General features: G+C 39.5%; 1 protein-coding gene across 4 annotated transcripts in view; it reads right to left on the bottom strand.

Annotated features, from left to right (window-relative positions):
• The window catches only part of ROBO1 (roundabout guidance receptor 1), a 581,397-nt gene that overhangs the window by 243,834 nt on the left and 317,353 nt on the right, over positions 1 to 20,210 (bottom strand). The window lies entirely within an intron of this gene.

Raw genomic sequence — 20,210 nt, 5'->3', positions numbered from 1 at the left:
ACGCATTATAGTAGTTAGCAACCATATATAATCTTAGACAAAAAAGTAAAGGTAGCATCTAGAACACATCTAGAACTTTCTTGGGCTCCATGATCACTGCAGATGGTGACAGCAGCCACAAAATAAAAAGACACCTGCTTCTTGGGAGAAAAGCAATGACAAACCTAGACAGCATCTTAAAAAGTAGAGACATCGCCTTGCCAACAAAGGTCCATATAGTAAAAGCTATGGTTTCCCCAGTAGTGATGTATGGAAGTGAGAGTTGGACCATTAAGAAGGCTGACTGCCGAAGAATTGATGCTTTTGAATTATGGTGCTGGAGGAGACTCTTGAGAGTCCCATGGACTGCAAGATCAAACATATCCATTCTTAAGGAAATCAACCCTAAGTGCTCAATGGAAGGACAGATCGTGAAGCTGAGGCTCCAAGACCTTGTCCACCTCATGAGAAGAGAAGACTCCCTGGAAAAGACCCTGATGCTGGGAAAGATGGAGGGCACAAGGAGAAGGGGACGACAGAGGACGAGATGGTTGGACAGTGTTCTCGAAGCTACCAGCATGAGTTTGACCAAACTGTGGGAGGCAGTGGAAGATAGGAGTGCCTGGCATGCTCTGGTCCATGGAGTTACGAAGAGTCGGACATGACTAAATGACTAAACAACAACAAAAGAACACATACAGCATGCAATTTTTTTTCAGGGATTGATTGTATCGTTTTAGTGTTGTTGAGAGCTGTAGGGAATGTGTTTTTTTAAAAGTATGCACATTTATTTCCTACATTTATATCTTCAAGGTAGTATAAGGGAGGATTACCCACATTTTATCTACACAACACTCCTGTGAGGTAGGTTAGCCTGTCAGCATATGGAGAAATCTGAGGTTAGTTCAGGCACAGGGATCTGTCCTACATGAAGTCAGATGCAAAACAATTCAGTCAGCCTTTACATAATTTCATTTGTTCTTCTTCAGCACTCCTTTGACTCCCTAGTTTTCTAGAAGTTCAACCACCTTCCGGGTCAGTTTTCGCCTACTAATGTATTTAAACATTTTTTTGTTGATGAGCCTTGTTTTTCCAATGTGCTCCTTGAATTATTTTTACTTATTGTCTCCTTATATCTTTTTTTTTTTTTGCCAAAGTTTGTTTTCTCCTCATTTGGACAAGTGTTCAATTTTTTTAAGACAGCCTTCTTACTCCTTTTAAGCTTCCTTGACTCTGTTTATAAATCACACTGGTATTCACTGCGTCCTACTTTTAAAACTTCTCCCGTGTCAGGACTGTTGTCTCCATATGCGCCAACTTACCAAGCAGATTGGGGGCACTGGTGTCGCATCTGTGTTTGGTCTCACACCCATGTGTGAGCATCCCAAGCTCTGGCTTCTTCTTCTCCTGCAGCTGCCGGGGGGAAAAGGTCCTGGCTCCTACTGATGTTGCACTAACCACACTGCGTTCCGAGTGTCACACGCCCAGAGCGCTACACACACTGACTGAGCTCCCTGAGTACCATGTACGCTGAGCATAGTGTGCCTTGAGTGCCACACATGTCAAGCACCCTAAGTGCCATGCACTGCACGCACAACGTTGGGAAGAGCCAGGACATCTTTCCCCAGCAGTTGCAGGAGGAGGAGAAGTCTGCCATGGAAGCCACAATTCCGGGCTCTGCTAGCTCTGCCAAATAATTATTCAGCGCCCCTTGTTGTTTCTAAATAATCAGCGCAACAAAATCTTGTTATGTGTGCAAAAATAGCCACATTTTAAAAAATATAAGTCTATATAATTGATTAAGTTTTGCTTTTTACATGTTAATATCTGGACAAAGGCATTGGCTCTTATACTGCAATCCTCCTGGAACATGAAGCAGTGCACCTAGATATCTTATGCTACTCAGCTTCAAAAGTGTCATATACACTTTGGGGAGAAAGGACTTTCAAATCTACATAAATTGCTTAATTTCAGAGAGCCAACATGATGTAGGAACCACTAGGTCTATCAAGCTCAGTACAGTGGTACCTCAGGTTAAGTACTTAATTCGTTCCGGAGGTCTGTTCTTAACCTGAAATTGTTCTTAACCTGAAGCACCACTTTAGCTAATGGGGCCTCCTGCTGCTGCCGCTGCGCCGCCGGAGCATGATTTCGGTTGTCATCCTGAAGCAAAGTTCTTAACCTGAAGCACTATTTCTGGGTTAGCGGAGCCTGTAACCTGAAGCATATGTAACCTGAAGCGTATATAACCTGAGGTACCACTGGACTGTCAACACTAACCAGCAATAGATCTCTCAGGGTCTAGGATGGGAGTGTTTACCAAACATAGGTACCTGAAGACATCAGGGATTGAATCTGGAACTTTTTCTATGCAAAGCATGTTGGATTTAGTATAGAGAGATATTGGTGCAATGCCTGGCATAGTCTCAGAGTTCACCATCACTCCCATTCAACCTGCCTCTCATTTTGGACTTCTGTTGTAAAATGATTACAACAGTGTGAAAACTTAAATTAGCTTTCAGTTAAGTTTACAAACTTACTTCTGAACAGATATGCATAGGTTTCACAGTTAGAGAAATAGATTACTAGCACAATGCATTGGTATGTGCTATGGTAAAATATAAAATAAAAGCAGTAAAATATAGTATGAAGCACAACTTATTAATTCCTTTTCAGAAGGTTCCTCAAAAACCTGTCATGCATCTTTGGGCAGTGCTTGTGTTTTCTTGTTTGACATACTCAAACATCCACTGAAACTTTTAAAAACTAATGCATAATAGTCAGAGTCAAAGATGATAGTTGAAGAGCTTTGGTTTGTGTGAGTTATTAGCTTCTATGACAAAAAGTACCAAGGCAAAATTTTAGGGGTAATTTTGTAAAGACATTTATACTTTCAGAAAACAAAATATTTCAAACAGCCTTTTAAAGGATTAGTAACAAATCCCTGAAGGAATGCAGTCAACCTCAGTCATATTGAAACCTTAAAGTCAACTTTCCCAACATTCATGAAGCATTAGTGAGCACCAGGTTAATGAGGCACAAAAAGAATAAAAGGTGTGATGATTTCACAGGTAAATCAACATAACCACACCCAAAGAGAGTCTGTAATCTAAATGAATAGTATAACAATCAAAATTTAGTTGCTGCTGGGGATCACTTGGAATGGGAACTGCAGAAATGAAAATTTTCTTTCACTTGTTCGCTCCTCTAGCACTTTGGCTTAGTGCATTATTTCATTAATTTAAACAAAATTTCTGTTTAATTTTTAATTATTAATTTCTCTAAGGAGAAGTATATTTTCGATCAAAGAGGAAGGCATGAAATAAAGATTTGGATCTCAGCAGTAACACTAGGACTTATATTAGACAGACTTGAAAGAGGAAAGCACATTAAATGCTATATTTAGAATTTGATTTGGGGAAAGGGAATGCCTTTCAGTGTACTGGAAGGCTGCAGAACAGGGTAATGCTGACAGATTGTTTTGCACATTAGTTTAGAGACAAATTTCAAACATTGAGTATTCTGAAATTTGAGAAGGCCCAGAGTCAAAAACACTAAAGAGAATTGGAGGACATGTGCATTTTAAAATAATTAAATCTTTATCCTAAGCTGCTGCCATATTAAAGTGGAAACGATAAGCTTAACTGAGACAAATTTTAGTTGCATATAATCATTATGTTTCCTTAAACATCTAAAGCACAAGTATAGTCATTTTATTTTAACTTGCTGGTAGCAAAACTAAAATGTTGTTGTTAACTCTAATTTCCTGATCAACATTTTTAAAAAATGTAATAGTAGTGTAGGGCACAAGGAGAAGGGGACGACAGAGGACGAGATGGTTGGACAGTGTTCTCAAAGCTACATGAGTTTGACCAAACTGTGGGAGGCAGTGGAAGACAGGAGTGCCTGGCGTGCTCTGGACCATGGGGTCAGAAGAGTCGGACACGACTAAACGACTAAACAGCAACAAACAGTTGTTAGAATGCCAGAATAAGGGCAGGTTGTGTTAAGTTGTGGGTGCACATATCAGACGACACAGTGATTCTTCAAACAGCTCTTGTTTATTCACAGGCTTCAGGTTAGGTGTTTTCATGTTGCGTCCCGTGGCAACCCGGAAGTACCGGAACAGGTTACTTCTGGTTTTCGCTGCTCGCCCATGTGCAGAAGTACTAAATCGCGCCACACGCGTGCACAGATGCGACGCTTCGGCTTGCGTCAATTCCGTATTACAGACGGGCCTCCGGAACGGATCCTGTCCATAACACGAGGTTCCACTGTACTGTATAGCAACTACTAACATTCTGTTATGACAAAGTGGAACAAACAGTTCAATCCTGGGTGGAATTTTATCACATCTGAAAGTACACTAAATGCTGCAATACTGTACACACTTGCCCCTGCAGAGGTTCCATTGAAGTCAATGGGTCTGACTTCTGAGTGAAAATATAAAGCCTCACCCTGAAATTCTGCTTTTGTCCTAAACTAGTTAGTCTACTAGTCACTATTATGTCAATTCTACCAGAAAAAGTCAAGTGATACTCCTAGAAAATAAGTCAAATCAATTAAATGTAGTCTAGAGACATTCTTAAGTTTATTAACATTGATAAACCGAGCATGTGCACTGGAACTGCTTGCTTTGCCTATCCATCAAACCAGCTCTTTTATTGGTTAAGAACTTTATAATGATTTTTACCTAGCAAAACTGGATAAATCCAATATCTAGTTTAACACCACTATTTATATGTAGGTATATTTAAAATTAATTAGAACAGTGTGTAACATAATAGCACAAAACAGCAAAATCCTAGACACTGAAAGCATTGTCAATGAGTAACCACGGCAGTTTGTATTAGCTCATTGCTGGCCTCAATACAACCCACAATGACAGTGGATCTTCTACACTTGCTGACACAACACCCCATATTCCTACTAGCAATACCAGCAGTTTCCAAATTGCTCAGTAGTCTACCATAATCATTAGTAGCCAAGAAAGACCATCACAAGCCTTCAGCATACTTTAGTGAATTAACCCCTGTACAAATCCGGCTGGTATTTGCAAAACCCACATTAGACCAGCAGCAATAACAGGCTTTGATTTCTGCACTAAGCAATGACAGTAAACGTCAGAGCAACACAGGAATCTGTCTTATACAGAGTCAGACCACTGGTCTATCTGGCTCAGTACTGGCTACACTGACTGGCAGAGATCTCCAAGATTTCAGGCAGGGTTCCCCCCCCCCCCCCATTGAACCTGGAACTGACTGTATGAAAAGCAGATGCTCTATCACTAGATCAAACAAAAGGCTGATTTGGTTTATTCCCCCCCCCCCAAGGATACCTTTCTTTGAGAAGATGTGTTTCCCACTCAGCTCTCTTATTTTTCTTAACTTTGCGGCAATTTAATCTGACCCTGAACATATAGGGCTGTATTAATATATGCCAATTAAGTTCTTGATAGACCATTTTCATTACTTGTTTCATTCTTTTTAAAAGCCATCTAACCTACAGGCAATCACCAAATGTAGGGTTATTTAAGTTGCATATGGAGCACTTCCTTTTGTCAGTCCTACTACCAATCAACTTCAATGGATGTCCAAAATTCTAAAACAAGAAGTATGATAGAAATGTTTCTGTTGTGCCATTCTGGAAGAAGAGGCATTAGAGTTTTCAAACTGCATGTTGAAAATTATTTCTGGAGGGATAGTAAAATAAAGAAAGCATATTTTGTTAAATTGCTTCAGAATGTTTCACGTTTTATGTTGAACTGGCATCTAATAACGAAGTACATGTAGTGATCACCCATAAAGTCATTGCTCAGAAATTAGATTCATTCTATCCATATAGGATTTCTTCACTGTCTTTTAGCAATAACTGCTGTAAATAAAGATTAAACAATTCTAACATACTGCTTCAGTTAAACTGGTTGTTATTAAACCAGGCAAAGGTCTTTAAGACACCCTAGCATATCTGGACTAAATGCACAACCCACTGAAAGAATTTACACCCCCACATCATGGTTTTCCAAAATAACAGAATAGTTAAAGGGAATTATCTGTAAAATGAGCTACCACCATTTTATTTATGTCCAGATTGCCCCAGGGTTTTCTTACTGCCTATGTAACATGTGCCAACATATCAGATTATACAGAGAATCTGCACAACACATTTAATTATCTCAACTCCCCCCCCCCCTCGTTTTGCACGTCCGGTTGCCATCTGTATAAAATAATGTGAAATACAAACAAGAATCTCCACTTTAAACCTTGGAGGGATGGCAGGGGTTGGGGGATGAGATGGGGAGATTAAGCATAAAGAATGCATTTCTACTGAAAAATGAACCAGAGGTTTTGAGAGCGGCTGTGGATTCCATAGACAGATGGTGTCAATAGACCTCTCTATTAGTCAAGTTTGCACCGAAAGTATAATGACCGGTTTATAAGATACCACCAGAACTCAATATAGCATAAGGAGAAGACATTAAAAATATAGGTTTGCCATCCAAAATGAGGCATCCCTTATCACATATATTGTAAACCCAGCTATTGTTCACATCAGCTAGTTTATAGTTTCCTCTATAGACTGTAGTGAAAACTGATCTCTTAAAACATAAAGGGAAAAAACAGTCCCACAATGAACAGCTGGGCTTAACAGGTGAAAATATGGGATCTAATGGTTTTTCCATCAAAGCCTAGCTGCCTATTTGTTTTTCTTCTAGGAACTAATACTATTTAGACCTGATTTTTAATTAAGATGCCATAACAAAGTCTGGAATCCCAAACAATAATCCCTGAGCGTTGTTCTTGGTGAATGTATGTCCACAATCAGAGGAATCAAATATGCAGTTAAGCCACAAAGATGAACCCAATTTTTGACATTTTATACCTTTAGCAATAATAGCAGGGTGAGGCCTACCATGAGCTAGATTGAGGCAGCTGCTATAGGTGGCAAATGCTAAGAGGCAAAGTGTGCACACACCCTCACATATTTTCCTTTGCCTCCTAAGTTCAGTGCCATCAGCTGTGGTTGATGGCTCTGCTCCATTACCAATGTTGCAACAAGAGTAAACTGCCGGTGTGGTTGTTTTTTGAACAACCTGACTGTGTTAGGCAGTAAAATGTCTTGACTCAGCCCTGAGCAGTAACTGTACTAGACAGGGCAATCCTGTGCTGCACTTTATGATGAAAGCCCAAAGTTAGTATGATTTTGTGTGATATGCAAATGCATCCCACATATGAAGAAAGACAAAGCATACAAATGTACCAAAATCTGAAAACTTGCATGTTGGAAATGTAAAAACGGGGGGGGGGGGGTGCGGGGGGGCGGGGAGAGAATAGTCAATTCTGATCAAAGTATTTATTTTGACACTCACATTGGCTCAGGGTGGAATATAAATTTGAATCAATAAATAAACCAGAGTGTGTTTTGTTTTTTTTTAAAAAAGAACACCTACCTTTTTCCTCAGTGGTAAACAAATTATTAAGTATATTATTGTTTGCCCTTCTATATCCTAATGTATTTGTTCATCTATATACATAAATAACAATAAACTACTGCTGTTCTTCATTAATCTACAAATAAAATTAATTCAACAACTCATGCATTACTACTAATTAAAACCAGAACTCTTGTCTTTGGAACAACATTGTGTACCTTACTTAAAGAACATTTTTTCCACTGGCATGCCACAGCCCACAAGAGTCCAAGGGAAGCCACTACAAGCATTCAGGAAAGGGTGAAGCACTATTACTACGTAACTAGTACATTATGTGTTCAAATAAATCCAGATGTTTATTCCAATGCTTTATTTTTGCTATGCGGTCCTTCCTTCAGTGTGCGAAGCAAAGACACATTGAGAACGATCCTTTGTTAATACGGGCCATGCCAAACAAAGAAGCATTGACAGAAATCAGCACTATTTCTTGTCACTGACTAAAGAGGTGAAATAGAACTTGCTTTTTCCATTTAAGACCACTATCTATCCTTAAAATGCGAACCGAGTAAGTTTTTAAAAAGATAAACTAAAATAATACAGTCACCAGCTCTACTAACTCTCTTGAGAATCCGTGTACACTTCTTTATGGACATTACTTACCCAGGAATAAATAAACTAAGTAATATCCCCATTGCATTTCCTATGAAACTGGAATGCCCTGGAAGATCTGCTCAGCAAATTTGCTACACATTTATTTCTAACATTACTGGGGTTTTGTTTTTGTTGCTTTTAAGGAAAGATTAGTTTGTAATGATATGGAAATGTGAACACTAATTTAAAAAATAATGTGAACATTAAAATACAATAGAATACTAACCATAGGGCTTGACACTTAGAAGGATTTATAGCCCTTCTCTAAGTTAGTGTTTTAATTCAGACTTCTGATTCTATATGAGATGCACTATAAATGCGACTGGAAGAGAAGAACACTCAAGAAATATCTAGGTAGTTTGTTCCATGATGAGCTTTCTTCAAGGAACCATTGAACTCAGGAGTGGTGAGCATGGTAGGGAGGTCCCACTAAGCTGCACTCCTTATTGCCACTGGCGGAGGAAGAGGAATGCGGGGGGAGCGCACTGTCCCCGGCAGCACAATCCCGGTGAGGTGCCATCACGGCTGCCCCCCTCGCCCGCACTGGGTGTCACACCCCTGTGGGCAGTGCGCCACACCCCCAGGACGCATGCCAGCCCCGCCCCCCGGTGCCAGAGCATGAAGTTCCGCCCCTGCTTATTACCACTTACCTAGATGGAGCAGGGTAGCAGTGAAGTCAGGGCTGTAGAGTGGTACTCGCAGAGTGAAATTAGTGTTCCTGCTGGTGTGTACCTGTTCAGCCCCAACTTTGATGCTGCCCTGCCTCCACAGCCTCCAGGTAAGCCGTAGCAATGCCACTATCCAGAGGGCAACACTACTCCTGACTGAACTAGGGAATCTTTTTTAAGGTCAGGTAAACTAGTTTTTGTAACAAAGGAAAAGCATACCTGAAAGCAGTGGCGGAGCTTCATGCTCCAGCACAGGGGGGGCAGAGAGCAGGTGGGGGCATGGCTGGCACACGTCCCAGGGCGTGGTGCGCGTCCTGGGGGCATGCCGTGCCACCTGCGGAGACGTGGCACCCAGTGTGGGTGGGGGGCAGTTGTGATGGCACCCCACCAGGATCGCACTGCTGCGGGCAGTGCATTCCCCCCGCCCCCCTCTTCCTCCACCAGTGCCTGAAAGGTGCACCAAACAACATCAATTCTTTTATGATCTAACCTTATCAGCTTACATGCATACAGGATGCATACATTTATGCAGGAGTACAATAAGGTAACTATCTGATTAGCCAAGATTCCCTGAAGAGATATTCAGCCCCCAGCCACCCCGTCCTTGATGGGAAAGTCAGCACAAATTGGACCTACATGCATAAAGGAAATCAGTGTTCCTGTTCTCACAACATAGAATTGTGATTGTGAACCAGGCCTTTGCTCCCCCTCCCCCAATTATCCCCCCCATTTCCCTACATATTACTACTCCTTGTTTTTCAAACTTGAGCTAGGAAAGTGAGACAGCCACATTTTCGGATCTATGAAAGCTACATGGTACAGCAGGTGTAGTTAATGTGACTGCCACCTACCATCATCCCTGGCCATTGGCCATGCTGATTTGGGCTGTTGGGAGCTGTAGCCCACAACGTCTGGAGGGAGCAGCATTGACTGCCTCTGGTGAAGGGAATGGCATTTAATTGACTCTACTGTCCTTCCTGTGCAAGCAAAGCTATATGTTTGAAGCAATTTCCTCTCAGAAATACTTGAAACACATTTTATTAACATACTGTTAGCTACACTTGTGCATTTGCATTTTAGGGTCACACCTTATGGTAACTCTCATGTTAAGACACAGTTAATTATTAGAAGAGACCAAAAGGCCATGGTGAGTTTGGTACTTAACAATTTGCTTTATTGTTCAATGAGTTACAGCATAAGATCTGCAATCCTTAAGTATTCAAAGTTTTGATTCAGCAACTTTTCACTAAAGCTCAGCTACATGCCTCTTGTATTTAGAGTCAATTGGTTAAAATTAAGCAAAGCATGTTGTTGTTGTTGTTGTTGTTGTTGTTGTTGTTGTTGTTGTTGTTACCCTACTTCACTAGCATGTCCCAAAGTGGGTTACAACAATTTAAAATTCAGTAACCAAAACAGTTAAAACAAATCACAGTCACAGGCATAGGGATAGGTGTAGTGTGGGTCCTAAAATACACATCTCAAGGCCCAAAATTAAATGTTGCATCTTCAACATTTGCAGAATAACTGTATAATGAATGCGCTGGAGACACCTTTGTGGGGAATGAATTCCAGAATTTAGGGGCTGCCATAAAGAATGCACTGTCTCAGGTACCACTACCTGAAATTCTGAGGGTGGCAGAACTACTTACAGGGGCTGATATTTGTGGCCCAAGTCATTTAGGGGCTTAAACACTAGCGTGAACACCTTAAATTGAACCAGGAAATGAACTGGAAGCCAATGTAGCTGTGACTAGCAGTCACACAAGTTCTAAATGCAACCCCAGCCAGTAATTTGAGCACTGCATTTTGAACCACTTGACATTTTCAAGCTGTCTTCATGGGCAGCCCCATAGACAGCACATTGCAATGCTTCAATCATAGAGCATAGAGTACCATAGTCAAGTTATATCTGTCAAAAAGGAGCCATAGCTGGTGAACCAGCCAGAGTTGAAAATATGTATTCCTAGTCACCATGGCCACCTTGGCTTCAAATGACAATGTTGAGCCCAGCAGTATCCCCATGTTATGAACCTGCTCCTTCCAGAAGAGTGCAACCCATCTTCCCACCTCCTGGACTTGAGACCTTGGAACGCTTAAGATCTCTGTCTTTAAAGAATTCAATTTGTTGGCCCACGTCTAGCCCATCACTGCCTCTAAAACCTGTCTAACACCTCAGCCACTTCTCCTTATTCAGATGGAACACAGAGATAAAGCTAGATGTCATCCACAAATTGCCTACACTTTACTCCAAAACTCCTGATAACAGCTCTCTGCATCTTCATATAGATGCTAAACAAGGGGGGGGGGAGGACACAAAATGGAACCCTGTGGGACACCACTGGAAAGCTGCCAGACTGCTGAGATAGGAGGAGAACCAAGCCATCAAGAGGTAAAGAGGAACAAACAGAGTCTCTCTCACACACAGTCACCATATGTCAAGTGCCATGACTGGGCCTGAAGCCAAACAGACATGCATCCTGATGTTCAAGGACCTTTCCCCAAAAAGGGATATTTGCCACTGTGAGATAGTTGTCAAAACCTTCCAGGATAAAAGATTGCTTAATTTGTTCCTAATAAAGTCCTACGTTTCACATTATACTGATTAAGGATAGCTATTTCCATATAGTTGCATTGAGCCCATTCAATAAATATTCATTGACAAGTGGATCAGCACTACACTGCTGTTTGTAAACCTATGTATGTTTCTTGCCATCCCAAATAATTTTGCAATCCTGAAATCTCATTTGGAGGTGTGGGAAAGCCCAAGTCCACTTTCTTTGCCATATAGTACTCCACTTCTCCAGTTATATCTAATGTTATTTGCACCATTCCTAATTCCATGCTGGAAGCTATGCACAAAACTCAAAATGCTACAACAGAGATCTACTACCGGAAATCACATCTTCCCTTTAAAGATAGATAGATGTTGATGATAGATAGATGATAGATAGATAGATAGATAGATAGATATAGATACAGCCACTGGGAATGTATATACAGTATCATTCTTTCCTGAAAGCCCCATCCTTGCTAGATTGTCTCCGGAACACCGCCAAAGATAGCACCCAACAGTCAATAGGTCCCAGCAAAATAATGTTTAGAAACACCTTTCCTTCTGTCATGAGTAAGAAGTTTCAGCATCATTTTTCAGATTTGATTTCCTTGAAGTAGACAGCACTGGAGTTTTTGTAATATTTTATCTACAAATATAGAAGTGCATGTACTATACAAAAGTGTGTGCTCCTATCAAGCAACAAAAATGTCATATTTCCAGGGAGAAACAACTTGCAGCCCAGAATACTTCTAGCCTTCAGCTAATTCTCAGATCTCTCTCTCTGCTTCTTTCTCTGTCTGCCTGCTCAGCTCACATACATGAATACTTGCATCAGCCAAGTTCTCTTAGCTGGGGTGGGGTGAGGTCACAGTTACATTACCTCCTATGTCCAACAGAATTAATCAAGAATCCTCCAGAGAGATCCAACAAAAATGGATTTATTATTTACATTATGAAGAAAAAATGGTTCAAAAAGAAGGTTTTTCATAAAAGTATATACCTCATGTCAATGCTACTGTGATATAGACTTAGCCGGTATGGGGAATAGTTTTGAACCTTGAAGTTGCTAGCACTTAAAATATTTTTATTCAAAATACTTCACAGTGGATTCCTACATAAATCCATGAGAGACTATGGTTCTGTTCTCACTGCTAACAAGTGTCCTTCCTAATTCCAACAGCAAGCCTGGTATTCTTATGACAAAAAAGGCCCATTATTTGGAGTAGCTGAACCCTGGAATGGAAAAGAAATAAGGAACAATGTACTAAAGCAGTCAAATGCCACTGGCGTCTCTCTCTCTCTCTCTCTCTCTCTCTCACACACACACACACACACAAGGAGGGTGGGGGGTGGGATAGAATAAAATAGCTGACCTCACAAGAGTAGTTCAGTAGTAAAAGGTAGCATCAGTGGAAAGGCTAATTTTTAAACCATGCAAGTAAAAATAAGTATGTATTCTCTCTAGATGCACAAAAGTATTTTGGTAACAATAAATACCATTGCAACATTATATAATATAGTAATAATCTTATTCAATCATTACCCTTATTATGCATTTTACTAATTCACACTAAAATTAAGGCAACAATAAAACTCTGGAACAGAAAACCTCTAAATAATTTGTTGACTGTTGTTGCGCTACTCCTCACAACCATAATGGTAGAAGATCTCCAATATCTTCCAAGGACATTTAAATATATTCAAGGACTCTGGCAAGTCTCTTCAAGTTACGATTCATTTTTACCAATCAGAAAGTGCAGCTTAATTAACCGCTATAATATGCAGGTGCTTGAAAAATGCAGGCACAAATTTCTCCAACTGATTAACAGGGAAGAGTCTGTGGCACACTGGATTTGGTTTTCTTCCTCCGTGCCTTACAAGTTTCTTGTCATCTAATTAGTTCTCCCTTCAAACATTTCATAAAATGTAGCATCATACGATAATTTAGGCAACCTATATCATATTCCTGCTTGGCAGGGGGCTGGACTCGATGGCCCTTGTGGTCTCTTCCAACTCTATGATTCTATGATTCTATGATCTCAAAAATATATTGACAAGTCACTGTATTAAGCGGAGACAGATGATGGAAGAAATCAAATATGATCTCTGGCTTTGTAGCACAAAACTCTTGAGATACAGAATCCTTAAAATCTACACCGTGCTAGTATTCTGTTCTGCACTGATGCAGTGGACATGTTATAATATATAATATACAGTTTCAATATAGATTTCTTTGAACTTTTTGATTGCTAGTTCCTTTGCGGGAACTTCAGATGTGGAAAACTTGCCATTAAGTTGAACTACTCTTTTCATCATAATAATTGGTCCTTTTCCATTGGAATCTCCCTTCCAGACTTTCTACACATTATTTTCTGAAATTTTCATTCAAGTCTTCTGTTTTTCAAGACCATATTAAACAATGTTTAGATACTACTAAGTATATTCTGATCACACAACTAAACATACATAGCTCAGCTGGTAGAGCCATTAGACTCTTAATCTTGGGGTTGAGAGTTCAAGCCCCATGTTGGGCAAAAGATTCCTGCATTGCAGAGAGTTAGAAAAGTTGACCCTCATGGTCCCTTCCATCTCTGCAATTCTATAATAAACAACCTACTGCCTGTCTTTAAACACGCACAATTAAAGAGTGAGAAGGAGAGTAGCAGGACTTTCACACTGGCCAAGCTATATCACCTCTTGTTTAAACACAGCCTCACTCCTACCTGGAATGCAAATTTAGTTTCTATATGATTCTTTTGGTACTCCATTGACACATCTACCATCCAACAAGTGTGCTTAGAAAAGCGCAAACAAACATGACTTGGAAAGTACAATGTAAAATTAGGGTTTCATTGTCTAGGTTTGGTTAGGTTTTCATGCCAACCCCTTTTTTCTCTCCTTAGGACCTCATATACAAATTCCAAACTTTTCAACAAGCGATTAATGCTCAATATTTTATTCTTAATAACAGGCTTCTGACACCCAAAGATTTGACCTAGAAACTATGTATGACAGATCACCACTCCCATTATCAGCAGGCCAAGCTCTGAGATCAGTAGTGGGTGGGCATCTTGCCATCTTCCCAGAAGCTGTAACTGGCTTTTCCATAATGCAGAATAGGGTATTCTCTGCATTTATACCCCAACCATAGAGTTCCCTCCCTCAAGAGAAACCGACAACCACAAAACTCAATATGCCAATGCCCAAGTAAAAGCATATTTGGAAGAATCTGATTTTGTTTCCCAGGACTTAGAACTACTGTATTGTGAACTATTGTGCTCTTTATTGCTTGACATGTTTTTTACAATTAGTTGTTCTGCTTATTAATTTTAACTGTGTTTAATTTAAATATCATGCATCAGATACCACCTGGGATCACTATTTGATGAAGGGCAATTACAGATTTTCTAAATAAATAAAAAAGTGAATTTATATGTGGGAGAAGATTTGAGGAACAAGAATTGCCTGCTTTTCTGCATACCTCAAATGTGGCTAACAATAAGCAGGAAACATGTACAGAACTTTTACATGCAATGTATTGGCTTGGATCCAGGGATGTCTTACACAAGCAGAAAATCATTTCCATTTGCACTAGACAGCACATTGAATTGGTATAATTTGCTTGTACTGCTGCAGGCCTGTATCAGTACCATTCCAGAGGGTTCATCACCCATGAGGAGTTGTGGGGGAGCACTGGGTGTCTGTAGTGGTGGTGAAACACCAGGAAATCTGTTGAAAAAGCAGAATTCCACTCAATCTGATCTGGACCCAGTCCAGACCACTATCTGCATACCAAAGTGCACAAAAAGTGAAGGAGCATGGGGCTCCCATGTCAAAAACAAAGATTTCGGTTCAACCCTCAGACATTATTTCTATGAAAGAGTAAGGTCACATACACATCATACACTTAAAGCATGAGCAATGACTGAGCAATGTCACCAGGTGCAACTTCTCTAATCAGTGCAGTACACAGATTCAAAGAGATACTGGGTAGAATTGTCCTTATCTGTACAATTCTTACAAGGCGCAACATCCTAAAGTACAGAAAGGTCCTGAAGAAACACATTAATTTCAGAAATGACACTAAACCAGTCAGTCAAACCAGCCGTAAGAGAAACTCAGAACTACGTCACTTCAGAAAGGTCCCTATCTGCTGCAACACAATGGATTTCATCAGCAGCCAGGTTCAATTCAGATGTTGTTAGATTTATTGCCTGCCCTTCAGCAGAAAGCCCCAGGGTGGATTACAGCAATGTAAAACACAACATTATTAGAAACACTTTCAGAAAGAATATACAGTGGTACCTTGGGTTACATACGCTTCAGGTTACAGACGCCGCTAACCCAGAAATATTACCTTGGGTTAAGAACTTTGCTTCAGGATGAGAACAGAAATCATGCTCCGGCGGCGCAGCAGCAGCAGGAGGCCCCATTAACTAAAGTGGTGCTTTAGGTTAAGAACAGTTTCAGGTTAAATATGGACCTCCGAAATGAATTAAGTACTTAACCTGAGGTACCACTGTATAATTACAAATAAAGTGGGTCCTAAAAATTTGTCTCGTGACACCTCACTTTTCTTTCCACCCACCCCCTGCTCCCAGTATGAAGCTTTGCCTTTTGAGAGAGATACAGCTGTAGGCAGTACTCAGCCTAATCTAATTCCTAACTTGCTTCCTTCCTTTGGGGCTCCATAATGGAAATTTGGGGACTTAGTTTATAGACGCATAGCAGACTTCTTTCTGGGTGCTAACTGTGTAATAACATGGTTACAATTACACAACCAAGAAGGCTGAAATGCCAGAAACTACAGTGGTACCTTGGGTTACAGACACTTCATGTTACAGATGCTTCAGGTTACAGACTCCGCTAACCCAGAAATAGTACCTCAGGTTAAGAACTTTGCTTCAGGATGAGAACAGAAATTGTGCGGCGGCAGTGGAAGACCCCATAAGCTAAAGTGGTACCTCAGGTTAAAAACCGTTTCAGGTTAAGAACAGACCTCCAGAATGAATTAAGTTCTTAACCCGAGGTAGCACTGTATTTGGGAGTATTTTATTTGCATCTTGATACACAGAGACAGATGGAACTTTCTTTAAATGCTGTTGTAATCCTTGGGACACCTTGCCACACTGTGAGAATCTGAACTAGCTCAGAAAGAAAGAAAGAAAGAAAGAAAGAAAGAAAGAGGTATTCATTATCCTTTTATTTTACTAACTTGCTATTTATACCAGCTCAAGCTTCTCATTTATAAGCAAAGGGTTAGGTACTTTTAGAAGTGCCCCCCTTCTCTGAAATGAAAACCAGCATCAAAACTGTTCAAGCCACAAGCATTTATATTTAGGGAGATTAAGGTTACTTTTAAAATAATTTCACCAATATTTTGATCAAGTCATCAGCCACTGCAGCTATGAATCTGACTTATTTATGTCTAGGTTTTTGCCAGTTTCCTGTCAAAATGCCACAGAAGACCTGTTAAATGTATATCAGACAGCAATATCTGATGCAGCGCTCACATAGACGATTAAAGCTCAATTCCCACAGTCATTCTGTGTTTTAATCTAGTACATTGATAAAGAGATAAAGAGTAAATTATAGCTTATAGATGTCATTGTACGTTACGTGTAGTTAAGTGGGATTGATCTTCTTTCCAGATAGTCTGGATCTATGCAGAAGCACACCCACACCACTATTTCTAGAGTGGCTCCAAAAACAAGACAAGAATTAGAAACTGAACCATATTACTATTTCAAAGTCACTAACAGTGGAATCCTAAAGAATGTACACACAAAAGAACTATATCATTCAATGAGAATTATGTCCAAACATACAAGGATACAGTTGCAGTCCAATCCAATCAAGAACTTGCTTGTTTACAGGTAACACACCTTTTGTTACAGGCTACCTTTTGAAAAAGCCTAGTGGAACTTCAGAGTGTATCACATTTTTATTGCATTAGAAAGCAAATTTATTAAATGGAGATTATTTTACGCAACATTTTATTCAGGCCAGTGTTCAGGTTAAGCAAAGATCTAACTGGGAGATGTAACAAAGTTCAGCAAACTTTTTTTTTTTAAAAAAAAGATGGATCAATTATTAGACTTACTAGGGCATAACACTGTTTATGTAAGACTAAGTGCAAAGTCCTGACCTCTGCATTTCCCCCATGACCTCAGAGAACAGACACTCATCTCTTTCCTCAGTCAAGACAGACTGTATGCTTAGAAGATCTCTCAATGCACTAAAACTCACTATAGAACTTTAAAAGAATGTAATGGCCTAATTAAAAATAAATAAATGAATGAACACTGAATAAAGATTGCCCACAGATGCCAGAACAAGTCTAGATAGCTAAACATAACAAAATGGAAACTGGAGACCCCAATAAGTATTCCTACATGAACAGACAAGTTTCTAGGATCAAAGGCTAAACTGCATGATACACATACATTTCCTGGATTCTAAATTTCAATTTGTACATCAAGATGCAAGTTCACAGTTCCTTCCATCTCTTGATACACCTAGACAAGCCCATTAATCCAAAATTTATTTTGCTTGCTTTCTCTATCATAACTACATACAGAATCACATTACGCATGACAACAGATTCAGGGCAACAGATATACTGGCGAGTCAAAAGTGTGTTGACATACTCTTAGCAAACACAATGGAACCATCCTTATCAAGAATACTAGCCAAGTGCATCAGATGCATATATAATGCTTTACACTGTTTACCCCAGTAATTTTTTAACACAGTGATAGAAAGCTGCCATAATTATTACAAATCACATGAAATTCTGGTTTTTATAGCAACATGGGCAAAAGGTACCATGGAATTTACATAAAGCCTTGAATTAATTCACATCAAAGAAAGTATCCAGCAATATTCCACTACTGTTAACAACAGTAAAAAGCCTTGGCTTAAAAAAAACTTAGACTTTATTATGGGGTAAGGAGTAAAGTTCTACAACCAGTACTAAATACAGTACAGTTGTACCTTGGAAGTCGAACGGAATCCGTTCCGGAAGTCCATTCGACTTCCAAAGCATTCGAAAAATAAAGCTTGGCTTCTGATTGGCTGCACGAAGCTCCTGCAGCCAATCAGAAGCCGTGGAAGCCCTATCAGACGTCCAGCTTCCAAAAGAACATTTGGAAACCAGACAGTCACTTCCGGGTTTCAATCGTTCGGGAGCCAAAACGTTTGAGAACTAGGCTGTTCGAAAACCAAGGTACGACTATATGTTGAAAGTAGCTGAAAATAGTGTCCAGTGTATATCTATACAACACTAAACATTTAAAAAATCCCCCTTGTAACTTCACAAAAAGTTATAGCAAGCATATAAAATCATAAAAGCTTTGACCAAAATATTTTTAAAGGGGAGATAATGGAAGATTTCCATTTGTTTTCAGCCCTGAATCAGAAAGAATCCTAAAAGTTCCTTATTTTTATTTTTATTTATTCAACTGCCATTCAAATTTCTAAATGTAAAACCTAAGGGCAGAAAAAGCCATATAAAAGCAAAGACTTCACATTGCTGCATTTCTTGTACTTTAACACAGTTGATTCTGTGCTACTTTTTTTTGGTTGCTACATAATTTCTGGTTGCTACATATTTTTTTAAAAAATATCTCCATCTTGATGAAAATATAGGAATAATGGAGCATTATATCTTTTAAAGCTATCAGTTATTCAGATATTGTCCCATTTAGAAGATGAAATGCTAAACATAAGATAATTTAATTATATTTTAATGGGATTTTCTATCTGAAATTTAAAAAAGTGAATACAGCTTGAACTCCACTGCAAGATTGGCTAATTTACACCTCTCTCATTACACACACAATGGAAGGGGGGAAACAAGAGTTTCTTTGTTTGTGTACATTAGCTCAAAGCTGTAAAAGTCATTCAGTGGAACTTTACTATGCTTTCACCCATACCTTGCTTGTAACAACATTTGTAGCCTCTGAAATTACATGGGGTGCAGTCAGACTAAGGTAATCACCCTTCACTTTTGATTCATGGAGCCTGAAGAAATGGATTTATGTGCATTACACAAGCAGTTAAAAGGCAGGTTCCCCGTTTATTACTTCTTTCTTCCAAAACTATACCAAAGCAAAAACTGAGTAAATAAAGAAGTCCATCACATCGGAAATGTGGAAATATAGCCAAGGTTATTCTAGATAAAATTACCTACATCAATACTTTTACTCAGAAACACCATGACAACATGAACTAAGTAGTGTCATATGCCATGAACACCTTTAGAAGAAAAAATGGTATTTATTAGTACATACAAAATGTATATGTATCAACAGGTAACAGGGAAAAAGTTGGTGCAGTGTATTTAACCAGTATTTTGTCCACATTTTAAAACCATGTTTCTACAGCCCTTCCAAATGGAAGTGGAAAACTTCTAAAACATAACCACACAGCAAAAGCTGGAAGTAGAGCAGTAGTTATTGGCACAAGCTCACTTAGTAAGAAAATTCCCAGCTGCCTGCTAGGAGCGAGACTGCAAACCTGGACACACTAACCTATAAGTCCTCCATGGGAATTTTGTCCAAGTAAGACAAATAAAGGATTGAGCAGTGAATGATTTATGTACAGCATCATGCTACATCTTCTTCTTCCCCCCAAAAACGACAACACAAAAAAAAACGGGAAAATGTAGTACAACCACTCACAACCATCTAGAAAGACGGACTCTGGTCAGTCTCTGAAAAATGGCACTTTTCAATATCAGCGATAATAGCCTTTGATTTAGGATCAGAGATGCTGTGTGTTAGTCGTTCCAATTTCAGATTACAATGCTATGAGACTACTGATCCTGTGGCATTTATAGTGCTACACTGAAATAGATGGACATGGCCTATTCTGAGTGAAGCTTTGCTGAATACCAACTATCATTGACTGCAAGAAGAGATGA

This window comes from Podarcis cretensis, assembly GCF_951804945.1.
Source record: "Podarcis cretensis genome assembly, chromosome: 4".
NCBI classification, from domain to species: Eukaryota; Metazoa; Chordata; class Lepidosauria; order Squamata; family Lacertidae; genus Podarcis; species Podarcis cretensis.
This window is presented reverse-complemented; position numbering and strand designations above follow the sequence as displayed.